The sequence below is a fragment of the Etheostoma spectabile genome, chromosome 3, assembly GCF_008692095.1.
Source record: "Etheostoma spectabile isolate EspeVRDwgs_2016 chromosome 3, UIUC_Espe_1.0, whole genome shotgun sequence".
Lineage (NCBI taxonomy): Eukaryota > Metazoa > Chordata > Actinopteri > Perciformes > Percidae > Etheostoma > Etheostoma spectabile.
Genome location: NC_045735.1, coordinates 28,627,933 through 28,635,830, shown reverse-complemented (window position 1 = coordinate 28,635,830; position 7,898 = coordinate 28,627,933). Strand labels below are relative to the sequence as shown.

At 39.3% G+C, this 7,898-nt stretch overlaps 1 protein-coding gene and 1 long non-coding RNA gene across 3 annotated transcripts in view; both read left to right on the top strand.

Moving 5' to 3' along the window:
• LOC116674023 (uncharacterized) overlaps positions 1–906 on the top strand; it is a 7,994-nt gene extending 7,088 nt beyond the window's left edge. The window contains exon 3 of the long non-coding RNA XR_004327942.1: positions 856–906. This is a non-coding gene — a long non-coding RNA (uncharacterized LOC116674023). The remainder of the gene's footprint in view (positions 1–855) is intronic.
• schip1 (schwannomin interacting protein 1) overlaps positions 1–7,898 on the top strand; it is a 241,589-nt gene that overhangs the window by 159,393 nt on the left and 74,298 nt on the right. The window lies entirely within an intron of this gene.

The window sequence follows — 7,898 nt, the reverse complement described above, 5'->3', positions numbered from 1 at the left end:
GCTGCTAAGGACGTTAGTGCCCATTAAAATTGCAGAACGTTTACATAAAACTAACGTAGCCTTGTGCTGTCTTTACCTCCTACCTAATCTCACTCTCCTACATAATACAAATACGAGCAATAACTATAATGATAATAATAATAATAATAATGAAAAGCAATGCTTTCAAATGTAAATCTTAAAAAAAACTTTAAAGCCTTACAGCTTTTGCCAATCGCTTACACACTAAAATTAAAAGTATTAAAAATGACCAAACTCTACTCTCAAGGAGCAAAACATCGGCCCAGATGTACACCACTATAAGCACAATGTCAGCCTCTTTTTTGCAAAACAATACACACAGTGATTTGAAAAACATTACACACACTTGTATACTTTAGACACAGAAGTATATCATGATATCAATTCCTTGCAATTCCAAAGCACTGACTGTCAAATGACCACACCTATGAGCCAATCTGTGAAACACAGCCATCAGGGGCCCAAACACATGATTGCTTCATCAGGTTTGAGCACTATTAAAATGTACAGTATTTTCTGTACTGTATTTACATTTTGTTGTGATTCACCATGTTGCTAAGTTGACTGATTTGGGTATATGGAGAGAAATCAATTATCTTTTCCTCGGTCTGCAGCATTGGTCTTGTGTAGTGTTTGGTGAACTTATTGTATATTGTACTTTCTCTGTGTACTTCATTTACAGTACTCTAATCCCTGAGAAGTAGAATTGCTAAAAGTGTTTTAGGTTAGCAACAGCAGTGTGTAACAGGTCAATACAGAATTAAGTCATATAGAATGTATGTGTTTCACATGCTAACAAAATATGTTTTTTAGAAATTAGTGTATAGTTTTGAGTGTTTTATTTAGCAAAGGGTCTAAGGTGTTCTGCTAATTGGGTGTAGTGTTCTAAAAAAAACAGTCCCTGTTCAAAATAGTGCTTAACCAATCGAATAAAACTGTAATATATCCAAGTGATATTGCACAGAAATCCCTCTCATAAACTCCCAGTGACCTGCCTTTTCTGTAAATTAGAACAATCAAAATCCATTTAAGGCTGCAAATGGGAAACTATTTTACATCACTTGCAGTTATTTTCCAGAGCTGGCCAGCATTGTGTTAAATGAGGCACAAAGTTGCGAAGTCATGCACACAGACAAACACACGTGCATGCACACTATTCACCTATCAGCGACTATATTGATGTGCTACCCTACTGTTTAGCTTTTGAATGATTCAACACACTCTATCACAAGGTCCATTTGCTGTCTGATTCCCTTTGTCAGGGTGGTTTTCTCAATATTCTGTTGATGATCCCCCCCCCCCCCCCCCCCCTGACTATGCCAGGGAGCTGTGGGCTTGATGCCCTCATGCCTATTTACCCTCCCAGCCACTTCGGCAGCATCTCTGATGCTCTATGCAGCATCAGAGCTGGCACATAGAGCCTGGGGGAGAGACGGAGAGATGAAGAGAGACGGTGAATGCAGAATACAAAAGAGTAGAAAGGGAGAAGAATAGGGCCAGTGAAGTTGAAAAAGGCACACGCAATTCATTGACAACCTCTGATGAAGGAGGAATGTGACAAATGAAAGGGAGCACATCAGTAGTTCTGAGAGGAGGTGCTCATCACGATGGCGGTGATAAGGCCCCCTCCAGGTGTATTCTGTGCAAAAATGGCCGAGGTTGAATCCTCGCTCTTGAGTTCCAGGGGCTTTTGGCACTGCCTCTGACGGGGCATGCATCTCTGCAGGAGTGGATGGTTACCATTATAGCTCTCTCAATGGTTCAGGCTGGATTGCCTTTCATACATTATTGCTTTTCAGTCGAGAAAATGCTCAAACCTCCAGAGTAAGGTTTTTTGCAGGTGCCATTGGATGAATCGGTCTTATTTTAGTAGAACAAACCCGGCACACCACTCTGGCTCAGCACCCTTTTTTAATCATGAATATTTCAATTCTGCTGGATCTTAGCCAAAGCATCTCTCTGATTATCTGCCTTGCCAATCCACCTGCCCTTTCGTTAACATAGCAGCGCTGCGATGACCAAGCAGTGCCGGTGGGTCTGATAGTTACCTCGGTCTCTGCAGAATGGTTTTTATTAACAAATGACAGATGTAGTTACAGAAACCAAATCATCATTCATTTCATACAAACTCTGGCAATACATTCAATGATTCTTCCATTATCCATGCTCTGTGGTCATGGATTAGCTCTAATCACCACTGTTGTAATATATAATCCACTTCAAAAAAAACGGCTATTATGATTTACACTGCTATAATCTGATCCTCCACTGTGTCCTCAATTTCGTCATCATTTATCTAACCTCTGAATGTCTTCAATCTGCACCGAATTGGAGAGTGTGATACTGACATTGAATCAGTTATCCATATATGGCTGTATTGTCCATATTTTAGATGGACCATACAGCCATGGGTGAGTCCTACAACCAAAGAATGGTATCATATGTAAGAGACAAGAATTTGAAATGAGGAACCACTTACTGAATGTGTAGAAAAGAGGGAAGCTGATAAATGTTCTATGCAATTGTGATAGGCACCATTGACTGCAATGGTTTCTTTTTTTCAATTTCTATGATCCCTGTGGGAAGAAGGTTGTTAAAATCGGAATACCTAGTCATAACCAGTGTTGCGAAGATCATCATTTATCCAGTTACAGATACGGAGTCATAGACACTGACATGACAAGCAAAATAATGAGAAGGGTGGCACATAAATTTTGACTTTTCAAATCTTTGAAGACAAGGATATACTACAGCAACAGTGTACAGTATCAAAGGCACAAGAATACCTCTAATGATATCAGAACATGCAAAGCAGAAAGATAAACCCAGACCTTGAAGACTGCTGCTCTTGTAGGAGACTAAATAACTTTGTTTTTTTATTGCAAGATACCTTGCTGTTATACAAATTTTGCACATCTACTACTCACTATTTCCTACAATTTAGCATTTTGACAGTGTGTATTCATGTATATTTTGCTACGAGTGATCAACATCACTATCTAATCCATACTTTGATAAAAACTTTACATTAACTCTTTACTTCATCTCAGCATTTATCATTCATATTGACTGTCTTTTCATGTGTACTGTGTTATGACTGATCTACTTCACTACCCAGACAAGTACTTGCACTCTGTATATTGACTCTTTACTATAATCAGCATTTAGACAGACTGTCTGTTCATGTTGACTGTGTTATTACTGATGCACATCACTAACTACATTACAACTTGCACTAACTGTATATTGACTTCACTACTTCTCACCATTCATATAGACTATATATTTATGTATTCTGCGTTATAACTGATCCTCATCACAAACTAGACAATCTGTATTCTGACTCTTTACCACCTCTCAGCAGTGTTATAGATTGTCTATTCATGTGTATTGCGTTATCACCATACTGCTTTTGCACATCCAACAACTTACTTACACCCCACTTTGCACCACCTTTGAAATGCTTACTTAATCTGTACGTATGTAGCATGTAGTATTCTGTTTTCTTGTACTATATTGAATGAGAAACTGTATGTTGTCTTGTACACTTGTGCTCTCTTGGCCGGGTCACCACTGCAAATGAGAACCTGTTTTCAACAGCTTATTTGGTTAAAAAAAGGTTAAATACAATTTTTTTTAAATAATATTCCCCGTGTTATCCTCTAAAGCAGCAGAATCACTGTATACAGTATGTAATGCTGCATTAAGGGAGAAAGAAATAGTGTGCACATTGTAAGGCGGGGAGTAATTACTTTTGATTTATACCGTACAGTGCCGATATTCACCAAACAAAAGTAATATGATATTAGAGAAAAAGCTATATAATTCCTCTGAATTGGAAAGGTAGAACAAGTAACTCAAATCAACCTAACCTCTATCATAGACAGATATTATACAGTATAACGTGTGCACAACTTCTGGAGCAATTTCTGGATTTATGTTGTCCACATGACATTTTACTACCGTGAGTGGATACCTTTATGCATAAAAAAAGATATGGCAAATAAGAAAAGCAAGAGGCCCATGCAGTAATGGGATCAAATGTGAAATCCATATGGAGGAGCTACTATCAGCTGTTGAATGACATTCGTCGGTGGGAAACACATAGTGATTCTCAGTAATTACTGTGATAAAAAAAAAGAGGGCAAAGATTTCAGATTGTGCACTGAACAGCCCAATAACATGATTGGATGTAAATGTTTCTCAGTGGCAGACTGCTAATGATTATACTAGATATAAGTGACTCAAACCAAGTACATATCAGATAAGGAGAACTCTTGGTTTGATAGACTTTACAAAGAAGATTAAATCTCACAAACAAGCTTTTTTTTCAAATGCTGAGAAAGCAAATCATGTCGCTATCTTTGATAGCGTAGGGTCTTAAACATTACCTACTTTAACTATCATAAGGAACTTTGAAATTTGTATACATTATTCTCTCTCTCCCTCTTCCTTACACACCAACTGTACATATATAAGCACAATATATCCATAACTTTAATTGACCATATTGTAGAAGCCCTTGCAGAAAGTTTTAAAAAGATGTAGACATGGAATGTAATCCATGTTTTTTTGCAAGATCATCCAATATCCACAATCTATGTAGTGGTAACGAGTTTCCATGTACTCAGCTGCTCTCCAACCACATAACACACAACAACAAGATTGCTGCTGGAGTAAATGCACAGTTATTCTGTTGCTGCTAGGTCCCTGATCTCTGCAATGATGAGTTATGAGGCCACGTCTGAGTCAGATGCAGTAGTATCTCACATCTGGCAGTCTGGGAGGGATCAATAATTGATCTAGACAGTGTGCCACCACCTGCCAGGTATCCCTCAGGGTACACATGCACACACATGTATTACCAGAAAACACAGGCACGCACACATGTCTTTTCCTCCTATTCCTATAATGATCTATACATAACCAATTTGGGTGTAAAATGGAGTTGTCACTCAGTCACATCACAGCTGAGCAGATATCAGCCCGTGCTTAACCTCGACAACACTCCTGTCTTGGCAGGCTACATGGCTGCTTATGAGGTCAAACTGTGCAGACTGTAGATCATCAGTGAATGTCTTAATGCTGGGCTGGTACTCAAACCAGTGCAGACTACTCTATGATATGTCCTTTTTTGCAGTAACAAATTTAGAAGTGGAATCTTTTCAAAGATGTGGTCATGTAGGAAAAGGATTTGCTGCAAAATGAGTGAACAGTCATATTCTTTTCATAACAACCGTCAACCCTTTTCCTTTCTTTTTCTATCTCATTCAGCCCTTCCTACTTTAATTTGTTCTTTAAATAAACTGCCCCTGGCTCCGTTCTCCCCCCCCCCCAATCTCTAGATGTTTAAGTCGTTTATGAGAAAAGGTGGAAAAACAGCAGGTGCGAGGCCTGTTCAAAACACCAGAGAAGTGATCCAATTTGGTGTGGGCAGTAAATTGTGTGGACATCTGCGCACTGCACGGCGCGGAGCTGAGCAAAGGGCAGGGCGGATGCATATCTCTGCCTGGCTGTACTGCTGACAGGGCAAAGAAACAGCCATGGAGGGGTGCCAGGCAGGCAGAAAGAGACTGGGGAGTGGGACCTCATACACTCTGAGGTTCCGTCTCTATATCTGACTCTTTAACCAACGTGGATGTTTTCGGCTACGGCACAGAACGAGCAAGAGGGGAGGGTAATAGAGGGTAGGGAAACATGAAGAGGAATGAGAAGAGGAGAGAGAGAAAAAAGTCTGACCTAAAATTCATCCGGTTTGTGAGAGATGTGGGAAGTTCAAAAATTAATAGAAAAGCGTTACAAATCTCACCATGACCATCATATAAACCTTCAAGAGTCTCCCTTGATCCATGAAAATGGTCTTCACATGTTACTTTAACGTGACGGTCACATACAACTCTGGCTGTAACATAGCAACAACCTTCTTTATAGCAGACTGCTGCGACAACAGCCACGGCTAGTGTGGCTCATGCACAGCAGTAACATCACGCCGTCCCTGGCCTGGAGCTCTCCTCAGCACCACAGGCTGCCTCTCCAGGCTACTTCAACAGATTACAAACCTTCCCTTCTTTTCCTCTAATTAGCCTTAGTTTGCATTTGACCAAATCGGTCTTAGCCCTCCACTCTTGCAGGTGATAAAGATCTTCTTCCACTGCAATGGCTTCATTAATGACTTGGCTGACTTTTTCCAACGCTGCTGGTTCCAGTCTCAATGAGGAGGTTTGGTCTGAGCTTCCCTGCAGCAATAAGATCACTTATTGGATTCAACGTTATTCTTAAAGATTTCTCAGCTGTGTTGCAGAAAAAAATGCTTCCGCTTTTTTTTTTTCTTTTTTTATCCGCTATATATGTATTTATATGTATCCAGACTGTATTTGTTTTTGATTAATCATGCTTGTCATCCTGATCCCCCCCCCCTTACTTGTAACTGTAGACTCATAAACTATTATTTTCATCAGCACAAGCATGGCCGTAATCACTCTGATTTCTGTAGTGATTGTCAACATTATCATTAGCAACATTTTCATCTTCCTCGAATTTGGCATCACTGTAAACAACAAATAACAAATAATTTGTTGTTTGTTTCCCGCCCTCACTTTCTTGATGGTTATGGCCATGGGCACATATTCTGATCTTTTCTATAACTGCTAGTTTGGATTTAAGAATAAACCAAGCTAGATGAAGTAAATTTGGTAAGTCTTAGTCGTTCCTCGTTGGGAAACTATACACCGCAGACACTGTACTGCAGACTGGAAACCAACGTGTGTCCCATTTAAATGAGTCTAACAGCTGTGAGTGCTTGTGTACACATTGGATAAGATGTTGCTCTTACAATTCATTTCACACTTCGTTAGCAAGTGAAATTGTTGGCTTGATATACGGTATGGAAGGAAAGATCAATATATTACAGCCAGGTATTAGTGGTGCAATCCAATACAGGCGCTGAGGTTTGACAGATTGTGTAAACACAATTACAAAAACACGATACAGAGGTGCATGGTTATGCATCATAGCACACAAACACAAATCAGACCCAACATATACATACACGTGGCGGTAGAAGTTGCCATGGAAATGAAGAGCAGCCAGAAATTCAAACACACAAACTCCTCTTTGTTGGGCTCCACATTCACTCAGTGATTTAAATGGAGTAAATCATCATTGTGTTGAGGAAGGAGATTGATGGCCAGTCTCCATGGTTTGGCCACCCTTTCTATTTAGAGCGACAGGTCAGTCAGCCAGTTAAGGAGTTGACCTCTATTGTGGCCATGTGACATCTCTATTCATCGTCACACAGTCTGCATCCTGCTGTTGCAGTCTCAAGGCACAGACTGCTTGGTGTGGCACTTTATGGACATGTTGCAGAAAATGTGGAGAAAAGGGTGTATATGTCCACATAGGGTTGGCTGTATGTTATATACAAAATCTAATATTTATTCATAATATTAATAAAAAAGTCCTCTATAATTATAGAGGCTCTTTAAATACAATGTTTGTTTTTTATTCCAGTTCTTTTAAACAGCACTACCCCTCCTAAATCCCAAATAAGTCTATTGTTGACCCAAAACATTACTCAGTAACAAAACATAAAAACATTCCATATTTGTTCAAATGTGAATGTTTTATGGTTTATTTTGTCCTTCATGTCCTTCACCTTCATCAACTGTACAAGCCTTATGTGTGCACGTCTCAGAACAACTAAAATATTTCTCTAGGTAAATTTCATGTATATTTCCTGGTTAACATAGGCAGTAGTACACTAGTTTAACCCTTGTATTGTCTTCACTTTCTGGACCCTCTTGTTAACTCGGGTCAAATTGACCTGTGACTTATTTGGGGTTTTAAAAGCAATTCTGAAATAAAATTTTACTTCATAA